Genomic DNA, 22290 nt, shown 5'->3' with positions numbered 1-22290 from the left:
TCCAGCAGGGAGTCGGCTGGGCCCCCGCACTTTGCCACTCCCGCCAGCCCCTGCAACAGCTTCCCTCTGAGATAGGTTTGGAAATGCAATCACTCGCTGCAAAAGAACTTTCCAGGAAGAAAGGTACAATTTATTCATTCCTGGCCTCCTCTTCTCAAGCAAACAACAAAGACAATCCCCTGGGCTTCCATGCTGATTAGCTCAACAATAAAATCATAAAACCACGGGGCTGGAGAAGACGGGTGTGGCTCCCAGGGGTCCTGGAGCTGCTGGGCCAGACAGGTCCACCTAGAGCTCCAGAGACCCCCAACCCTAAAAAGCCAGGCCTGAGGAACAAAACACCACATATCAGGGGAGGACTCATCTCCAGAGTCTGGCTCTCTCATCTTCTGAATTCATTTCAAGTAAATGTGAAAACAGAATATCAACACCAGACAAAAGACCGACTTGGAGAAAAAGAGCTAAGTGCAGGCCAGGCCATGGAGATAAGAACCCTGCGCACTGGCGGTGGAAACACAGACTGGTGAGCTTCCTCAAAAAATTAAAATGAGAACTACAGGACCACAGAGCAATTCCAGCTCAGCCAGATAGCAGAAGGAAATGGAAACCCTCTCGCAAATGCACACGTGCAATCCTGGGTTCACCACAGCATTACCTACAACGAGACCCAAGCCATGGAAATAAGCTCTGAGGCCATTGGGGGGGGGGGGGGGGTATGCATCAAGAAAACATGGTACACAGAATACAAAATGGAGTATTATTCAGCCATAAAAAGGAAAGAAATCCTGGCGCATCATGTGGGATGTGGATAATCCTTGGGGCATTATGTAAGTCACAGAGAAAGAGTGACCTCACTATACTTATACGTGGAGATCTTAGAAAACCTAAGTTCTAGAAACAAGTGGTGTGTGTGCGTGTGTTGTGTGCACGTACACATGCATGTATGGGGGTATGAGTGAGAGAGGGAGTGTGGACATGGTATAAACTTGCAGGTGATGAGTAAGTTCTGGGGGTAGAATGCACAGCATGGAGACTAGAGCTAATACTGTACTGCATACTTAAAAGATAGAATGCAAATCTTAAAACCATTAACACACACACACAACCCCCACACACAGGAAACTATGTGAGCTGATGCGTGTGTTACCTAGCCTTATTTGGCAATCATTTCACCATATGTATGTACACCAAATCATCAGGTCACACACCTTAAACTTAACCCAATGTTATAGGTCAATAAAGCTAAAGCTGTGAAGGGAGACACACACATACACACACACACACACGCAAGCGTGTGCGCATACACTCGAATGTAACCCAACATTCAGGAAATCTCAAAGCAGCCAGAATTAAAGACCCCACTTGGTAGTAACTAAAAGCATTTGCTATTAAGACAACTACAGGGGTTGCCTGGGTGGCTCAGTCAGTTAAGCGTTGGACTCGACTTTAGCACAGGTCACGATCGCAGGGTCATGAGATCGAGCCTCAGGTTGGCCTTTGTGCTGGGCATGGAGTCAGCCTGGAAGTCTCTCTCCCTCTCCCTCTGCAACACCCCCACCCACTCTCTAAAGAAAGTAATCTTTAAAAATAAACAACAAACAAATCCAGATCTCTTTATAAAGTAAGAAGTAAAAATGTCATTAATTAAGACCAGCCACAAGAATTCAAAGAAATGGGGCACCTGGGTGGCTCAGTCAGTTGAGGATCTATCTGTCTTTGGCTCAGGTTGTGACCTCCAGGTCCTGGGATCAAGCCCCTCATCAGGCTTCCTGCTCAATAAGGAGTCTGCTTCTTCCTCTGCCTCTGCCCCCTGCTGGTGGTGTGTGCATACTCTCTCCCACCCCCTCCCCCTCTCTCAAACAAATAAATAAAATCTTTTTTAAAAAGTGGGGGGCAGGGGTGAAATGTCCCAGCACAGGAAGACTCCTAGGGTCCTGGAACAGAAAGAAAACTGAAAACTCCTATTCTATTGTTGGCCATCTTCTCATCACTCCCCTCCCTCACCAGACAAGAGGGGAAACAGTAGCTCAAAAAAGTTATGTGGTGACTAGAGCAGCATTAAGCTACTACTGAATACTATTCGAGAACACACAATGACATTCTATCAAAATACACCGGTAGCAGTCCATGGAATTCACACAATGGAATTCTGAGTCACTTGGATAAATGAATGGGTTGGTTTCCGGTCATGGGACACCCCGCCGGGGGAGGGGTTAGTGACGGTTGGCATGGCAATGGTAAACCAACACATTCCCATCCACTCCTGACAGTGGCTCAAATAAACACAGATGAGAGCTGACCCTATTTGCCCCTGCAAGAATTTGGTGAAAATCTCTCTCTCCCCAGCATCTCCTTATGGGAACGGGCTCCATTCCAATCTCTATACAACACTCTCTGGGAGATACCACTACCCCTTTAAAAACCCCACAGGCTAAAAATCCAACAAATTCCTTTTTAAAAGATAAGCCCCTGAGAAAATGTTGATCAGTAGGCAGAACTGCCCTTCACAGCAAGCAAGACTAGAAGCAGGAATTCTAGGTGTCCAGGGACCGCTAGAGTGTTATTTAGTGTCCTCTCTCCTTCTCCTGGTCTAAAACGCAACATGATTTGTAAAACCTGGAAGCTGTTAGGCACACAGAGAAAAGTGGAGACTGACTTTCGGAGGTGTGTGTTTTATGGATAGATTCTGCCGCTGGGTATAAATTAAATTAAATCTGGTACAAGGTGAACTGGGTGAAACCAGGGAAGGAATGAGCGGTGCATTGGCACACATGTGTATCTTCTCCTCCTTTCCACCACTACCCCGCCCCCCACATGCAAACACACGCACACTCTGCGAAGGACTATGGGAAACACTCTCAGGCCTGCAAGAACCCTGACACAAGGGATGTGATGGATACGGCACTGTCTGGCTGTCAGTCCGAATGCCATCTAAGAATATGAAGTGTAAAGTGAAGAAATAACTCCACGTAGCATTATTTGCACGTTTTCTTCCCTATGGCCCAGAAATGGTGGAAGCCATCCCAGTCTTAGACGTACTGTGCCAAGGGTATGGGTGTGTTGAGTGCATCTATCTGGCCAGAGAGAGCATCACCCACTGTAACCCACAGTGAGCTGGGAATCATCTTAGAGTTAAGAAATTCAAGCCAGATGATGACATTCCCTTGCCAAGGTAATCTAAGGTTAAATCGCATTGTCTGCTTAGGGGAGCTGTTTGCGGCAGGAAAATCCTTTCGCTCAGATGGCAAGTGTTTAGGTCGGCAGTACAGTACACAAGCTATGATCTGAAGTGAAATTACACCAGAGAAAGGCGGGGGATGGTGGGGTGGGGGTTGGGGGGGGAGAGGAGGCAGGCAGCCAGTGACGGGTCTATAAATAATTTCAAATAAACCGCAAGGGAAGGAAAGACATTATTACTCTTGTGTTTTTGCACAAGGCAGATGAACAAGCAGGAAGGAAACATTTGGGGACATATAAAGAAAAAAGTCTCAATAAGGCATGGTCTCTAGTAGGCACGAGAAGATCTACCAAGAGGTAAAAATTCTGACATCTAGGAAGGGAGGGGGGGGCAGAAATAGTTGAATTCACACCACCCTTCACTCACTGGTCTGAGCAAAGGTTTGTACAAAAAAACCAAAACAGAAGACAACAAAATGATCACAGAGGGGGCACCCGGCTGCCTCAGCAGCACATGTAACTCCTCATCTCGGGGTCATGAGTTCAAACCCCATGGTGTGCACAGAGCCTACTTCGAAACTAAATTAAAAAATCATCGGAGAAGGACACCTGGGTGGTTCAGTGGTTAAAGCCTCTTACCTTCAGCTCAGGTCATGATCCCAGGGTACTGGGATCGAGCCCTGCATCAGGCTCTCTGCTCAGCAGGGAGCCTGCTTCTCTGCCTGCTCATGATCTCTGTCAAATAAATAAATAAAATCTTAAAAAAAAAAAAAAAATCACAGAGCGTACACCAAAGGTGGGGGGGTGGTTCACTGAATTCATTTACATTATTACCTAGAGGAGTCACAGAAACCATCAAGATAAGAATATTCTGGTGAGAATGAGCTCTTGGGGAGTGAAGCTACAGCTCCTTGATCTACTTGATCCAGGCAAACTGGTCCTAAGAATTCTTAACCATAGGGATAGTCATTGTCCATTCCCACAGCGTTTCTACACAGAATGGAGATCAGAGTAACACGCCAGCTGCTTTCAACCACACACAGCATTTAGTCCTTAGAGCAGTGGTTACCCGTGCAACCCTCCAACCCACAGTATCGGAATCATCTGGAAATCTAGTAGACATGTAGATCCTCAGGCTTCACTTCAGAACTACTGAATGGAACCCTGGGGTGGGACCCAGGCGGCTGCATTTCAGCAAGCACACCGGGCAGTTCTCACGCGAGCCGAGGTTCCAGAACCACCGGCCTGCAGCTGCCTCTATCCGGCAACGGAAGGGAGACTCAGACTTGAAGTAGCTTTTCAAGTACATACATGTGAAGCAAAACAATCTACCTTACGCCAAAGCCTGTGCTCGCGGTGTTGTATACACCACATCCCTGGGGCCCTCCCATCCGAGCACCTGCCATGAAGGCTGGTTTAACTGGAGAGGCCCTCTCAGGGATCTCTTTTGCATTTTACTTTAATTATAACAAACTCAGTCCAAAGTGATATTAATTCTGGGTCTGTCCCCTTTTTTGTGGATAAGATCTACTTCCAAAAACAGCACGAGAGGGGCATCTGGGTGGCTCAATTGGTTGAGCAACTGCTTTCAGCTCAGGCCATGATCCCAGAGTCCCATCAGAGATAGAGCCTCCCATCAGGCTCCTTGTTTGGCAGGGAGCCTGCTTCTCCCTCTCCCTGCTACTCTGCCTGCTTGTCTCTATCAAATAAATAAATAAAACTTTTTTTTTTTTAAAGGCACCACAAAAGGGGCTGTATTATTGGTACTGTATGTACTGTAGTTCTAGTTTGCTTAGCAAAAATATATGGGCGCTGCTCGGCAGGGCCTGCCTGCTTACCTAAGCCAAGCATCCCTGAAAACGGACTCCCTATCGGCTGTATCCAGTAGGAGAAATGGGACCCTTCCCATTGGCATACCTTTGGTGGCTACTACTTTACTGGCATTTCAACAAAAGCAGTTTCAATGTTCCCAGGGAACACTGGAGATACACCCTCTCTAGAAAAATCCACTGTGTGACCATCCAAACTGAGTCATTTCATAAAGCTGCTTCTTTGAAAGAGGAAAGGATACTGATGGTCTTCGATCTTTCCTTATACACGGATTCTTTTTTTTTTTTTTTAAGTATGAATTTAAAATACCTATCTGGGACGCCTGGGTGGCTCAGTCGTTAGGCATCTGCCTTCAGCTCAGGTCATGATCCCAGGGTCCTGGGATCGAGCCCAGTATCGGGGCTCCCTGCTCAGTGGGGAGTCTGCTTCTCCCTCTCCCACTCCCCCTGCTTGTGTTCCTCTCTCACCATCTCTCTCTGTCAAATAAATAAATAAAATCTTTAATACAAAAATAAAATTAAAGAACCTATCTGGGCAAATGTAGGAGCCTGGTAAAAGATGAACCTTTGTAACTAAAAACCAGAGACGGCTGATGTCTGTCCTCAAATAGGAAAATCTGTCCTGCTCGGCTGAGGCTTAAGCCAAAAAAAAATCTGAAGAACATGGAAACGCATTTGTTTACACCCAAGTCCCTTGGTAGTAGGGGGAGCAACCCAAAAGGTGGGGTGCGTAAACCTTGCCCTTCTGGAAGTCCCAATAAGTAGGTCTCAGGCAGGAAAGGGAAGGCTGTACCTGACCCCCACCGCCCACCACCCTCCACAACAGCCCCAAACCCACAGCCTGAGGGCATCTTTCAGGAGTCACACCAGTTAGGCTATAATGGGAAAGATCACTATTTTCGTTTTGCTTCCTAAATCCCTTCCGACCACAAAGGCCATTGTTCTCAAAGGCCATTGTTCTCGTGAGGACTCACAGACAGCATGCCCGTCCTCTCTTACCCTTCAATTTCTCATCTTTGGAACAGGGGATCTCCCTCCCGGATGATCTAGAAGGGCTTTGTTAATTCCAGCCTCGCTCAAGCAGACCGGAGTCCAGGGGCGAGAGGAGTATAGAAGACACGAGAAAGGACAGCAAAGGCGGCTCAAGTCCCCGCAAAGCAGAAGAACCAACAACAAGCTCCAGAAAGCCCACGTGCCAGCCCACAGTCCATAGCCCACACCAGCATTTGCAGAAACAACAAGCCCGTTACGGCCCCACACTGTACCAAGAACTTGAAGGCTGTCACAGCGAAGGCAAACATATTTCCTGGGGGCAGAAAATCAGGCTGAACAAATGTGTAACTTATGTTCCAGGAAAAGGAGAAATCAAAGAGAAATATATGTATTTTAAAACGGCGAGAATCCCATCCTGTAGGAGTCCTGAATGGACAGAACCTGAAAATTTTTCTTAAAGAGTTTAAGTTAATGAACGTATCAAAAGCTAATCACAAAGTAACCACGCTCCCCTCCCCCAAAGAAACTTTGGGCTGATTCATGCTCTTGGTTACTTGGAAGCACGGTCCTTCATTCTCCCTCCAAGTGTGCAAGGAGCGAAGGCAGGCTCGGGCCTGTAGAGAGAGGTCCCCTCGTCCAGCCATGGCTAGATAATCAGCCTGGCTAGAGCAGCTGGCCTTCCCCCCAGCTAATAACCAGTAAGCACTACACAGATTTACATCCGACTCCATCAGAGCCAAGGCGAGCTCTGTGTGTTTTTTAATTATAGTTTCAGAGAACAATTTCCTTGATTCACTAAAGCACCTGGCCTACTACAGGACTACATTCTCAATAGAACAGATTTCATACGGAAGAAGCAACATCTCACACGGCCTCCATTCATTTCGGAATCGGTCTGAAATCAAGCAGAACGCGGACAGAAAACTCATTTTAGTAAGACCTGGCTTTTGTTTTCCTTTTCAACGTTTCGTTCTCCCTCCGTGTATGTGGCAGACAACAGCAACTAATATTCGTGCTAATTCTACATTACGGACGCTTTCTGTCAAGTCGTCCTGTGTGCTATTTAAACTTTAAATTTTCTTCAAAAACTGAACTCGGAGAACACAAAAAGCTGCGTGTTCTACCTCTGGGGAAAAGCAAAATCTGGGAGTAGGAGATAAGAGGAGAGAATGCCAGATAAAGCTTATCACCATCGTCATCAGAGAATATTTATTGTCACGGAATTAGAGGATCAGGTTGAATATTTTAAAATATTTAAAGAGACTAGAAAACTGCAGCCAACCTCAAGCTGGCACCCCAGGAAGAACCACAGGGCTTTCAGGCAAGAAGGCATTTCTCCCTTCTCTTGGCATCCCACATTAATCATGGTGGATGGAAATTCACTGACCTTATACTGTATTAGTCTGAGGCCGCTGGAACCTGCTGTGAAATGAAAAACTTTCTTATATCCTAAACCCATTTTTTTGGTCCCAGGGAGCATTTACAGAACTGAAGAGCACTAAGAAGGGTGGAGAAACAGGGAGGGGAGAGAGAGACAAGGAAATTATATCGCTACCGGGGGAAAAAAAAAAAAAAAAAACAACCAGTTTTTTCTTTCCTAACCCTTTAAAGATGAACAAACAACGATGGGTAATACTTCCAAAGCCCACGGCGCCCAGACACACACAGGCACCCACCCCCAGTATGACAGCGTGGAGGGGAGCGATCTGGACGATTCTAAAAAGGGAAACGTGCTTCTCCAGTGTGACGCCTCCTCCAGGAAGGCTTCCTCTCCTGACAGTTTATGTGGCCAGCGGTAGCAGTGGTTTATTTACACCGACAAAAACACTCCTCTATCTGTTGCGTACAAGATACTCTGCGGGCCCTCGGGGACACAAAGATAAACAAAGACGATCCCCGGCTGAGGGAGCGGAGGGTCGAACCCCCTTTAAAGCTTGAAGGACAAGTGAGCAGGACGGAGGCAGCGAGATGGCCCGCTTCCTTGCCCACACTGAGGACACAGACTCTACACACCCATTCTCTGAACAGTCCAAGCTAAGGACACAGATCTATCAAGGTATTGTATAGGAGGATGACGCCCCTTAAATGCTGGGGGGGGGGGGGGGACACACTTCTGATTAAGAGCTCTTCTTTACATTTCTAATAGCAGAAGCGGACCAAAAATGTCTCCCTAACAAGTCATTTAGACTGCTGTCTGCCTCCTTACCCTGTACTTGAGAATCTCTCCCGCCAACCCTCCACAGTACGCCCAGCTCTAAAAATGGGGGGGGGGGGGGGGGGAGCAGAAGTGCTTGGTACTCAAGAACACTCTCCTCGCATCCAAGCAGCCAAGAGAGGTAGAGAGATCGGGAACATTCTGCATCAAAAGCCAGATCTAACCACCTGTGCATAAGCACTCCCATGTGCACCACAAGGGACACTAATGGCCATCACCCCCTTTGCAGCCGAGGTGCCTTCAAATCCCACAAACCCGAGGCCAGGGTCCTGCAGGGGAGACCCCCACCAGAACCCCAGGATTGTGTGTTCCCTCCCTCTCTGAGTTTCATCAAGGAGGACTCCCGGACTGATAAAAATGTCTCCAGGAGGGTCAGATACTGCTTTGGCGATCAGGGGCGGCTTACACTTGTCCTCTGGGGTGCGGAAGGGAAGTGGGCAGAAGCTCGATGCATGGATGTTCGCGCTCATATTTAAGAGACTGTGAAGAGCAGGGATGCGGGAAGAAGGCAGAGCCTGGTCCCTGGTTTCCATGGCAACCACAAGCCTCCTAGACCAGAATCTGCAGGGGAGGTGGAAGTGATATCCCTGCAATCAGTTCTCCAGGGTAACGGAAACAGGAAATGGTCACGGACATTGCCTCAGGTGAAGTTCACAAAAGCCATTTTCCTGAAACAAGTAAATGTGGCGAGAAGCCGGGAACTGTGAGCAAATTTCAGGGGCAGCTGCCCACTCCCACAAGGGTCTAAAAATTTGCCTTCAGCAAGCGGGCTGGCCAACCTGTCCCCCTGAAGAGGACACACCTGAACCCAGGGAGGGCCCCACGCTTCCCACCTGCCTCGGGGAGGAGCAGGGGGGACTGCCTGTGCCATCTACAAAGACCTCTCCAGACAGAATCCCACACCTGGTGGAAATAATACCTTAAGAGGAGCCCAGGTTCACCAAGGAAAAGCTGAATACGCAATTCCAGAAAAATAACCATGAAGAGAAACTGTAAGCTGGACGAGAACAGAAAGACACAGCTCTCCCTGCTTTAGACTCCTACAGAGGACGGACCTCCAAGTACCACTCCTACCCCAAATTTCCCAGGCCAGATCTGTGCTGCTTTAACACAAAATTAAAAATGGAAATTCCACGCTGACTTCGAAACTCAAGACTGGATGGAGCCGAAGTAAATGTATGCTAAAAGCTCTCTGATCAGAACCAGAAAACAGGGGCACCTGGGTGGCTCAGTGGGTTGAGCCTCTGCCTTCGGCTCAGGTCATGATCTCAGGATCCTGGGACTAAGCCCAAATCGCATCGGGCTCTCTGCTCAACGGGGAGCCTGCTTCCTCCTCTCTCTCTGCCTGCTGCTCTGCCTACTTGTGATCTCTCTCTCTGTCAAATAAATAAATTAAATCTTAAAAAAATAAAAAACAGAAAACAGTACAGCTTTCGACTAGGACGGAGTCCCCCTTCCACTCCCACCCCACACACACAACACTCCCTTTTACTTAGCCAAGGACCTCTTATGTTTAACTCAACTCTTCCTCTGGTATAAGGAAGAGAAGACAAGACAAGACAAGAGATCAAGTTGAGGATATTTCATTTACTAAGGTGAACACAGGGAGTGTGGCCCCTCCTAGAAGCGAAGGAAACTAACAAATGCGAGTCATTCCACAGATTCAGTGCCTATGAGCACATCTTGGCTGAGACTGACTTGGGGACTACAACGGTAAAGCTAAAAGCCAAATGCTAAAAACTTACCAGGCTCCTACCTAGGGCTGGGCTAGGTGACTTCATTTAATTCTAAGAGCCACCGGGGTTGCTGGTCATTGCTAGCCTGCCTGGTGGCCCACCCACCTTGAAGCCCACTGCACGGTCTCTGCAGGCCTCTTGCGGGTGGGACATTTCTGCACCCAGGGAGGGGTGGGGACGAGGTGTGGGATGTGCCCTGCTCTTACAACAGGCAACTTCTTACATCAACTATAAGAATACAAGAGGGCGCCTGGGTGGCTCAGTGGGTTAAGCCACTGCCTTCGGCTCAGGTCGTGATCTCAGGGTCCTGGGATCGAGTCCCGCATCGGGCTCTCTGCTCAGTGGGGAGCCTGCTTCCTCCTCTCTCTCTCTGCCTGCCTCTCTGCCTACTTGTGATCTCCCTCTGTCAAATAAATAAATTAAAATCTTTAAAAAAAAAAAAAAAAAGAATACTAGATCAATTCTAGGGCTTCTACAAGATAGCAGTAACTAGACTGGGACCTGATAGCCAAGCTGCTCCCCACTGCCCCACCTCTAAACCACCCCGCGTGCCTTTTCAAAATTTCAAGAAACCCTCTGGTCTCAAGCTCAAAGAAGAATTAGTAAATAAACCCTCCCTCCCCTAGTCCCTCTTGTGAAGCCAGGGAGATCAAGCACAGAAGTACACAGGCCTTCCAAAAGCAGTCTGCTACGAAGCCTTAAGGACCACTTCCTGTGTCAAGGCTCAGCTCCCCGCCAAGGGCAAGTGAGAGGTTCAAGGCTCAGAGTGCTGGCTCCTGCTGCTCTGCAGGTCTCCTCCTATGGCCCACTAGCCTGGGACACTGGCGTCCATCAGGTTATTAATGTGCCTCCAACTCCATACAGCAGCCGGTCATTCGAGCCCTGGGCACTGGGCCGGTTTCTTGGTCTCTCCCTCTCTCTCCCTGCATTATATGATTTGGCTGAAGACACCCACACAGGTCTATAATGTGCTATCAGGAAGCTACCATGGGGCCTAGAACATACCAAAAACACACTCTCCATGGTAAGAAAAGCTCAATGCACAGGTCCCCTTACTAAGGATGCCCCAATGTCCCTAGACACGCCCTGATCGACTCTTCAGCCTGTGTCCCCGGAGGTCACATCTTCTATGGCACTCTCCACATTGCATCTGAGATGATCTGCTGCTGTTTCCTGTCCCTAGAGTGGAGCTCTCCTGGACCACCACACTGGGCTTCATGAACCCTCTTTTAGATCCGTCGCAGGACCCAGCAAACACCTTGAACGCTGAAGAATTGGCACCTCAGGACACGCCTTCCTCGAGGGTCACACTCCTCCAAGAGTGAAAATGGGATGGCTTAGCCCAGAAGGCAGATTTTTTAGGCCGCTCAAATCCTTCAAAAACACAATTCTTCCTTTTCTCTCCATCAGCAGTCCTCCGTGGGGGGCTCTTCACGAATTTACTCAAGGTGGACAGAGACCATTTACAGAGTCCCGACCATGTGCCAGGAGCTCTGTGTCTCTCGTGCCCAGTGTACTCCTCTGTGGCCCACTGGTAAAATGGGCAGATGATAAAAGACCTATCCCGCAGAGTCTGCTATGGAGAATTAAATGGGCTCATGTATGTAAAGGACCGAAAGCGGTGGCCAGCACTCCACTTGCACCTACACAAACACTGTAAGCATGTTAAGTGTTAGATTAAGGGTTCGTCATAGCCCTTCGCAAAGGGGGTACTCTGCTGGGGGACTGACTCTCACATAGCGAGCTAAGAGGAAAAATTGGGATTTGCACCCCTTCTATAGGATTCTACAATCTCCAATTTATCTCTCCTCCAATTTCTAGTCAAGGGCCTCATTAGAAGACTGTGCCAGGAAAACATGTTCTACTTTAAATCACCAAAATCTGAGATTATTCAGGGAGAAGGGCCTCAACCCCGGTACCACCTGCCTTGCACTCAGGAAGCTGTCAGGCACGGATGCGAACAGACTTCCCAGGCCTGGGGACTGCCATCCGTGGGTCTACAACACCTCATGGACACCAAGGCCATGGAAGGCGGTCCCAGGAAGGGAGGCCTCATGGGAGGTGGGGGACCCAGCCATGCTCAGAGGCACCTCAGTCCTGATTCTGGGGGTGCACCTGCTAACCAGTGCCAGGGAAAGATGGGAGGTCAGGTACGTGGGCTCAGCGACATGTCCCAGCCACATGGCCCAGAAGGAGGGGAAGCAGGTGGAGGCACTAGGAAAGGAAGGAGAAGCAGCAGAAAGGTGCTCCACGGACAGGAAGTACCCTGAGTACACAGATAAGGAGACGCACCCAAAGACAAGGAACCCCGAAAGGGATAGACATGCCCAAAGTGAACAGTGCCCTCTACCACTTATTCCCCACCCCCTTCGACCACTCCTTGGGACTTGCAAGCTGCTGGAGCCAGAAGGAGTCCAGCGCCAACCATGCCCCCACTCCGCATCCCAGGTATCCGGCCCAGGATGAGACACAGGTGCATAGCGCAAGACGAAGTCAAGTAGACACTCTCAGCTCCAGTGTCCCGGCTAGGGACTAACACGGTGCCTCTTCTTCAGCTAGACACCCAGGCTGGAAGGACAGAAGAAGATTCCGAAGGGAACCGGTAGTCCATTCTGCCATTTAAACCAAACTCATCGACGCGCATATCTTCCATCAAGGAAACCCCCAAACACCAGTCTCCTGGGAGCCTCCTGTGCCATCTTATCCCATGCTCTTCCATGAGGCCAAACTCCACCCCAACTTAAACCCTCTGGATTTCCTCCAAACCCCCAAATCCACCCAGACCTCTGCTGTCTTTGCCTCCCAACAGATGACTCAGCTGCACCTCTGGGCCCCCGTAAAGGAGGCATGGGTAAAAGACGCTATTGACGTACAGAGTCAAGCAGGCTGTGTGTGCGTGCGCGCGCGTGCGCATGTGCGTGTGTATACACACAAGGACAGACCCAAGATGCTTCCGCGGGTGAGAGCAGGATTTGGAAGATGGTCTTGTAAGCCTCCGTCCTGCCACCTAAATAGTACTCCGACAAGTCATGAATATTCTAGGATCGGAAGGGGGAACGGGGAACCCGTGAAGTGCCCATAAATAGTTTCATGCACAAAACCAGTCAGATGGCAGGTTCATTACAGCAGCTTCCTTTGTTCTGCAGATGGTAGCCTGCAGCCAGGCCGGGGCGGGGCGGGGGGGGGGGGGGGGGGGGGGAGGTGTCGGTGTCCCTCTTTAATAGAGACAACCAGCACCATGCGTTAGAGGGAGGGCAGGCAAGAGACCTCATGACAGTCATCAGAGAGCTGAACGGGAGTCCAGGGATGTGACTGCAGGGGAAGAACCAAACCGCGAGAACGTGGGTGAGTGGCCCACGCTCTCCTGCAGTGAACAGATCGTGTGTGAGCTTCCGCCAGCGAGAATCTCAGGCACTGTCAGAAATGGTCCCGTAGCTCTCCACGACTCCACGTTAAGACCTCTGACCCTTGGCTTTGCCATGGTGATCCTTTCACCTGGGAAAACCTTAAGATCGAGGTTAAGGTAGGAAGAGAGAACAGATACAAACCCCCCTTCCAAACCTGAACTGTAAGAAAGGGGAAGTTCATCCCTAAATAGACACCATGAGGTGAGCCAGTGTTTTAAGTCTTGCCCCTCGGACCCCACCTACTCCAGCCAAACTAATGAAAAGTCACATAAAAAAGTATTATTCTCCCAGAGGAACACAGGCACAAGCCACTGAAGCCACAAAGTAACCACAGATCTGTCTGGAACAGCTACCTGAAAGAACAGTCAGCTTGGTCCTAAATGGTGTCCCATCCAGGACTGACCTCTCCCCAGTGCCCTTGGGAATGACCTCTAACCTCTAATACTGGAGGACACCATAGAGGACTTCGAGAGCAAAATGTGTTTTACTCAAGAGAAGCTAAAGCTTCCCCTTCTCCCTACCTTTCTATTTACTGCTTGGTTTGCAATGCAGAAAAAAATTTATTTTATTCAAGAAGGAATGCAAACACGTGGCCAAGGAGAGAACATATACTAGAGTCCTACGATCTGGGGGACCCCAAGGAGAGTGCGCTGCACAAAGGTGCTTGGCCGAGGAAGAAAGTGAAGCTGTGACCCAGCCATGGTTGGGCTCACCAAGCCAGGTGCCACGGGCCCAAAGGGTGTTTCTGGAATTTGTCTGTCCCAGAAGTGCCTGAAAGAATCAGAGCTACAGTTTATGTCCCCAAAAGAAGTGGACGTGGTATAATGTAAAAGTCCAGGCATTACAGATATGAAGACGTGTATTCAAATCCTGCCCTTGCTACTTATAAGAAATGGGTCACTAGTCAAGTATTTTCAACATTGGTGGACTTGGCTATAAAGCAGGGGTAAGGAAACCCTCAAGAGGTGGGGCGCCTGGGTGGCTCAGTCAGCTGAGATCCAGCTCTTGGTTTCATGTCAGGTCATGATCTCAGGCTCGTGAGATGGAGCCCGTGTCGGGGTCCGTGCTGAGCGTGCAACTTGCTTCTGACCCTCCCGCCCTCTCCGCCACTCCCCACCTGCTCCCTCTCCTCTCTAAAAAATAAACTCAAAAATAATTTAAAACAAACAAACAAAAACCCTTCCAAGTGTTTCCTTAGGATGAAGGTAAGATTTATTAGCACAGTATGTTCTATTCACTAAGCAGCAGTTCTTCCTCTTTTAGAAACAGAGGTTCTGGAACTTCAAAGAGACTGAAGTATTTCTAAGAGTCACACGCTTTCTTGTAGAGTGGGGACTTTCTATTTATAGGTCAATTGCTTCTTTATTTTCAGATGTTCTTACATTGCGTCAAGGCTTCCTTAGTCATGAGAAGAAGAAAGCCAACTGCGTAACAAAACTAAATGGAAAGGTTAGGGTCCAGGCTAAGATCAAGTACAAACGGGCTCGTTAGCCAGGATTCCTGGTGGTCTCCTTCTCCCGCTCATTCAACATTCAAAGAACAGAGGAGCAGTAGAGCCAAAACAGACTTCCAGCTTGAATGAAACCAAAAATCGACATGAGACAACGGACATCAGACCACAAAGCACTTGATCCCTGAGAGATGGAAAGGGTTTGGGGAGTTCACAGCCCCAGGAGAATTTCCAGGCCACAGCCCAGGGAGGGGAAATTCAGACAGGGTTCAGAGGAATCTAATTAAGGAGAAGGCGCTGAGGTTTGGAGGTATTGAGCAGAATCTGTAAGGCAGGGTACCGGCAAGGGCCACACAAAAAACTCTAGAACCTCCTCACTACTTCATGGGGTACTCACAGCCACTAGCGAGGAAATCTACCCAAGGAGATATGCAGGAAGGACTGGAGGGAACCATCCCCGAATCCCACACATGGCCAGGAACTATGCCTGTACCTACTGGCCAAAATGGTAAACCTCCTGATTAACAGGCCAGCAAGGACTCTTCCAGGTTTCGCCTGAGCACTGGGAAAAACTTAACGCTACACCAAACACTTCTCTGGCTCTACTCAACAAAGCTGAAAAGCCACGATCCAGAAGGACCCAAATGCTTCCTCCAAACTCAATCACACCTCAGAGCAATGCTCTAAACAGAGAAATACAAACACATCCAGTACCCAAAGGGAAATGAACAAGGCCTGGCATCCAATGCAAAGTTCTCAGGGCGAGAGCACAAGAGCAGGAAAATAGGACCACTAGCGAGGAGGGATGGGAGTCAATCCAAAACAGATCCATAAATAGCACAGGTAAAAGAATTAGCAGACGAGTGGACTAAATCCTCTACTGTAACTGGATTCCGTGTGTTCAAGAAGGCAGAGCAAAAACCACGTCAGGACAAGCACTGAGGATCACACAGACCAGACTCTAATTTCTGTAGGTAAAACCATTACATTGCATCAAGGCTTTCTTAGTCATGAGCAATCTGAGGTTAAAGAAAAATATACCTCTGCAGATCTGAGAGAGCCACTACCTAAAACAGAATGAGATGGGGGGGGGGGGGGGAGAGTAGGATAAAATAAGCAGCACCAAGGTGCTGTGGCTCAATGTCAAGAAGCCAAATATATATCCAACTGAAATCCCTCAAAGGGAAAAGAAGCACACACACTAAAAAAGTATCTGCAGAGATGATGCCTCCAATTTTTCCCAAAATGGTGAAATCAATAGAACTAAGCAGCAGCTCAATGAACTGGCATCATGAGAAAAGTAAGTGACACCAATGGACATGGTAACAGGGACAAAAAAAAAAAAGGTAGATCAGGGAAGGAGCAACTGGGTGGCTCAGTCAGTTGAGCCCCTGACTCTTGCTTTGGCTCAGGGGCCCAGCATCGGGGTCCAAGATCAGCAGAAAGTCCACTTCCCCTCCCTCCCTCTGAAATAAATAAATCTTAAAATTAAAAAAAAGAAAAGAAAGAAAGGAGACTAAGGAAAAGGATACGTTCTTAAAGTTAAGAGTGACAGCAGACTTCTTATTGGAAACAGTGCAAAGCAGGGACAGCTGAGTGATGTGCCTGTGCCTACCACAGCATTTTTAGATAACACCCTCAAATTCTGTAATGAGCAAAAGACCTTTTAAAGATCAAGGTAATTTTTAAAATATTTTTTATGTATTTGACAGAGAGAGAGATCACAAGTAGGCAGAGAGGCAGGCCAAGAGAGAGGGGAAGCAGGCTCCCCACGGAGCAGAGAGCCTGATGCAGGGCTCGATTCCAGGACCCTGGGATCATGACCCAAGCCAAAGGCAGAGGCCCCGACCCACTGAGCCACCCAGGAGCCCCAAGATCAAGGTAAATTTCTTACAAGTACATGTGGTCCTATGACTACAATTCTCATAAATATAAACGTATTTTAAATGAGGGTAAAATAAAAACTTCTGCAGACACATAAAGCCAAGAGATTCATCCACCCTAACAAACCTGTAATTGGAAGTATTTAAAAACAAAAACAAAACTGTATCGAAGTCCTTTCAGGCAAAAGAAAGATCCTGGAAAGAAAGATCTAGAAGAAGGAATAGAAAAGCACCAGTGAGGATAACCATTTAGGTAAATTGGGGTGGGGGAGTGGGGAGAGGAGCAGATAGGCCTGCCACATCTACATTTACTTTGTCTTTAATTCCATAATCCTGGGGCACCTGGGTGGCTCAGTGTGTTAAGCCTCTGTCTTCAGCTCAGGTCATGATCTCAAGGTCCTGGGATCAGGTCCCACATCAGGCTCTCTGCTCAGCAGGGAGCCTGCTTCCTCCTCTCTCCGTCTGCCTCTCTGCCTACTTGTGATCTCTGTCTGTCAAATAAATAAATAAAATCTTTAAAAAATAATAATAGTAATTCCACAATCCTCTTCTGTGGTTACACTAAGGGTCCCACAGAATATCCCGCTCCGCCATTCTGCCCCTTCTTCACTCCCTGTAGAGACTGTTTCGGTCACGATAGCTGCAGAACAGTACTAAACTCTAATTTGTAAAATTGTCTTCAAGGTGTTACCAGCAAAACAGCCCATAACACTCTGGTCTGTGAAGAAGTCTAAATCTTAACCAAAACTTAAGAGAAATTGATCTAGTTTGTGGCTATTGCTGCCAGGATTCAAAGCAAAACAAACCAGTACGTTTAACATTGCACTAGACTATTAATGCATTTTGTTAAGGGGAACAAACATTTAGACTTTTAAAATTTTGTTTTTACGAATGTTCACAGTGAGGGGCGCCTGGGTGGCTCAATCGGTTGGGCGTCCACCTTCAGCTCAGCTCATGATCGCGGGGTCCTGGGATGGAGCCCCACAAAGGGAGGGACCCTGCTCAGCGGGGAGTCTGCTGCTCCCTCTGCCTCTGCCCCTTGGCTTGCGCTCTCACACACCTGTGCTTCTCTCTCTCTCTGAAATAAATTTTAAAATCTTTAAAAAAAAAAAGTTGATTCTCCAAATTCAAAACCCAAATCCACTAGAATGGGACCATCTTTAAACACAGTCCTCAAAAAAAAAAAAAAAAAAAAAAAAAAAAAAAAATTAATTCTAACAAACAAACAAAAACACAGTGCTCTTTCCATGGTCAAAGACACCGCCACTCTTAAACAAGAAAGCAAGTAGGCCCCTGCAAAAACGGTGTCTGTACTTTTTCACTAGATTCTCTTGAAGGTTTTTTTTTTTCCCCTCCAAAGTAAGGCAGGGATTTTAGCAGTAAGTACTAGCAAAATAGCCCCCTCTCCCCCGCAAGGTGAAATGATGACTAATGAGCACACAGCTGAAACAGAATCTGCTCGCGGACAGCCCACCATCACGAACTTGAACCTCCTCTCACTCCTGACTGCTCCATGCAAGTAATTAACCTGGTTACACCCATGGCGGGGGGGACACGAGGACTCACGCTGTGTGCCACTAAGGTCCTTCCTGTGACTCAGTGACTTCAGAAGAGGGGCACACAACTACACTTTTCCATCTGCCCGCAGAGGGTGTGGACAAAGACACAAATCAAAATTTGTATAAATCAAAACTCCTCTAAAACACATTTGAGAAGTCCCCAATAAATGTGCATGCTCAGACACAGGAAATTCATGGTCACACTCTGTGAGCACAGCTAATAATAATATCTAATGGGCAGTCCCCCACACACACACCTGCCCGCCCTTCGTAACTCACCTCGCTCGTTCAGTGCACAAGACCACCACGAGGCGCTTACAACTTTGCAGACACCGTAACACATCAGGAAACGAGGCCCAGTGATGCTACAGAACCCGCGCAAGCGCACAGGATAGGCAGATGGTGAGCCACAGTAAGATGCCACACTGTCCAGCTCCTGCGCATACCGTTAACCATTACACCAAAGATCAGATCCCCTTGACACATCCCTAAAAACTACCACTGTCATTTTATTTTTCCTGCTTATTCCCTTCAGCCAAAGACAAAGTAAAATATATAGACACAGTTAATCTTTCTATATATCTGGTCAAGACCCCTTTCAACCCATGCATTTCAGATCTTCCATTTACTTGCATTTAAAAGCAAACGACGCGGGGGGTGTGTGCACGGCACCTGGCACGGCACCTGGGTGGCTTAGTCGTTAAGTGCCTGACTCTTGATTTCAGCTCAGGTCACAAATTCAGGGTCCTGAGATGGAGGCCTGCTATGGGGTCTGCGCTGGGCATGGCACCTGCTTAAGGTTCTCTTTCTCCCTCTGCCTCTGCTCCTCCCTCTCCTGCTCACCCACAGTTGCTCTAAATAATGCAATCAATCAGTCAGTCAGTCACCATCATGCCAACTTTGTATACCACCTTACCTTCTTCCTTTCCACCAGCCCAACAGGTAATCCCTATGCCCCAAACCATCATTCTGGAGTTGCTCAGTCTATCCACACCTGACTGACAGAATCTGTCCATTTGGCTTCTGAAAACACATCAGTATTTCCTGCAGGAAACCCGAGTTTTATGAGTCAAGTGTGACAAGAGAGGCCATGTGAGTGTAGCAAGAGGATGAGGGTAAGCAGCTAGCTAGGCATGGCCACCACCAAATTCAGAAGGAGCTGATTCCAGGGTCAAAGTCTTTAGGACATTTCCATTTGAACAGTAATATTATGTTAATGTAACAATTTGCTTCTGATATCATTTACCCCAATGATCAAAAGAAAAGGAAAATCAACACTTAAGAACTCCCACCAGCACAGAGTTCCTCCCAATCTCCAGGGGCAGGGATACAATGTCCACCACACAGGACAAGAGCTTGTAGAGAGAGCAGCTTTTCCTTTCACCAAGAGTGAACAACAATTTCAGAGGATGTCCTTTTCATGGCTAGGTAAAAAAGATAACTTTCACTTTTGCCTCAATAAAGAAAAATAAATGCTACAGAACTCTGGATTCTACTGCTTTCTGCGTTTTATTTAAAAAAAAAAAAAAAAAAAAAATTCCCCGACGTCTAGTACACCAACGGCACCAAGTACAATGGCCCCAAACATAGCTTAGGGGGTTTCCCATAGGAAAGTAACACTTTGCAAACACACGAGATGTTTGGGCTGAAGACTCACAAAACACAAGACCAGCATCGGAAAATGGAACTGCTTTGATTTCTAGGTTGGAAACCCAAGGCAAAGGCTGCACAGTCTACAACTCGTATTTTAATATTTTGTCGAACGCAAATTCCCTCTTTCCACCACTCCCAAGAGAAAACGCCTATTAACTGGTGATCCTAAAAACCATATATTTAGGAACAGCAATGAACTGTACAAGAATGGCTAGCAATTCCTAGAGAACAAAGAATGCTCAGTCCAGAGCAAAGATATAAATCACAGCCCTGCAATTTTAGGATCCAGGGTTCTGTCCCCCAGTCTAAATGCCTACCAAGAACGCAAGGGGTCAATCAGAAGATACAGTCCTCTCAGGTGTACACACGTGATGCTCAGGGAACTGCAAGCACAAGGTTAAAAGCAACGTCTCAACAATGCTCTAAGCGACATTTTGAACTGACCACTTTAGGTAGATACTCTGGGTCTGACATCATCATCCGCAGGGCAGAGACACCCCCCAACAGATTACAAGAGGTCTAAAACAACTAAGAAGAAGGAAGGCTGACCACTCCTTCTGGCAAGGCACTGACAAAGCCCCAGGAATTCAGATCTCAGTTCTTACAACATGCATTAGAAGGCAGGGTTCAAACCAATTTCTACTCAATACTAAAAAGGATCAAAACAGTGAGCTCTTTAAGAGCCAAATTATTAAAACTGATTACTTGGGGGGCAGCTGAGTGGCTCAGTCAGTCAAGTGTCAACTCTTAATCTCGGCTCAGGTCATGATCATAGGTCGTGAGATCCAGTCCCTGTCAGGCTCTGCGATGGACGTGGAGCCTGCTTAAGATGGTCTCTCTCCCTCTCCCCAACCCTCCCTTTCAAAAAAAAGTTTAAAAAAAAAATAAAAAGTTTATTGTTTTCTATTTGCTACATACCCTACAACACTGCAAGAAATCTTAGCCCTAACTTCCCTAGTTACTTGTAAACTCCAAAACCCTCCTCCTGTAACATCCAGGCCACCTCAGACCAGCCCTCCATCTAGCCCAATCTGTCGAACCGTAACCTACATTATGTCCCTGATGATTTCCCTGGTGGAGAGTGAATATAAACACGTAAAATGCTGCTGTGAATCCTTGATTCAGTAAAACAAGGTACTTGACAAACTAATTAAAACAGATTAGAAACAATTACATTTTTCTTAGAGTCATCCTGAACAAAATTTCTCTTTTCCACTATCCTGGAGACAGAAGTTAAATGACCGATGTGCACACAGCTGCCACTCACCAACACAGCAGCGTGTGAAAAGGAAGCCATTCGCACGGTCAACAAAGAAAGGCACTCGGGAGTCAGGGGTGAAGGGCCAGCACCCCCACACACACCCTGAGAGAATGAAGCCATACAGATGTCGGTCATGGCACCCCCTCGCTGGCAGGATTGGGGTGGGGGGCACACCCCTTGGGGGGAACTGACGGCCATGCAGCTTAAGGACCAGGTGCTAACATGCCCAACCACACTCAGAATTTTGCACCCTAAATGGAGATGAAAGACGATGCCAGAGGTATGACCACCCACCCATGTTTGGAAGCACGGACAGTATCATTACAGTTACCAACCTATTTACTGATGGGATTTCTAACACACACCCTTGACCTCCCTCTCTTGCGAGGATGCATTTTTCCAACTGGGAACAAGCGAATGTTTGCAGCAAGCAAGTATCAGAAACCTGACAGACTTGTCATTGAGACACTCACCCGAGGGCCTTTTAAAGAGACGATCCTACAAGGCCCAGGACACTTGCAGACCCTACATCCGTAGGCTTACTGACTATCCACGAATCTGAGACCTCTTCTGAGACACAGCACTGAGAAATTAAGAGGAAATTGTATTCTGGGTTTTCTAAATGAAGACACAGCATGATGGTAGAAAATAAACTAAGACTGAGCGATCGTCTCCAGTTCCAGACCAAAGTCGAGCTTTGTTAAGGATCTTAAAACACCTAACGCATGGCTAATCCGATCCTTTCCTCTTAATTTCCACTAGACTCAGTAGTTCAGCAGATATATGCATCTAGACAATTTCCAGAGGGTAACTAGAATTCTGGAAAAAGTACACAGCAGCAGCCAGGCCAAGGGATTTTTCTTTTTTCTTTTCCCCAACCTCTCGCACTACCAGGTTCTAAGAAAAAGTCATTCATCTAGTCATCCAGGAACACCTCCAGTATGGGGGGCGGGGGGGGTGGAAACTGAATGTAATTTCTAGAAAGGGGTGGGAGGTGAGGAGCACAACACGTGAGGTACAAAATCAGGCAGACGACCAGCAAGGGTTTTTCTGTTTTTGTATTTTTGGTTTTAAAACACCCCATTTACAAGCAGCATGATATAAGGTCACTGCTGTTTGACCGTGAA

At 47.6% G+C, this 22290-nt stretch overlaps 1 protein-coding gene across 7 annotated transcripts in view; it reads right to left on the bottom strand.

Annotated features, from left to right (window-relative positions):
* The window catches only part of JARID2 (jumonji and AT-rich interaction domain containing 2), a 257486-nt gene that overhangs the window by 81914 nt on the left and 153282 nt on the right, over positions 1-22290 (bottom strand). The window lies entirely within an intron of this gene.

The sequence above is a fragment of the Mustela lutreola genome, chromosome 6 (assembly GCF_030435805.1).
Source record: "Mustela lutreola isolate mMusLut2 chromosome 6, mMusLut2.pri, whole genome shotgun sequence".
In the NCBI taxonomy this organism is placed as follows: domain Eukaryota; kingdom Metazoa; phylum Chordata; class Mammalia; order Carnivora; family Mustelidae; genus Mustela; species Mustela lutreola.
This window is presented reverse-complemented; position numbering and strand designations above follow the sequence as displayed.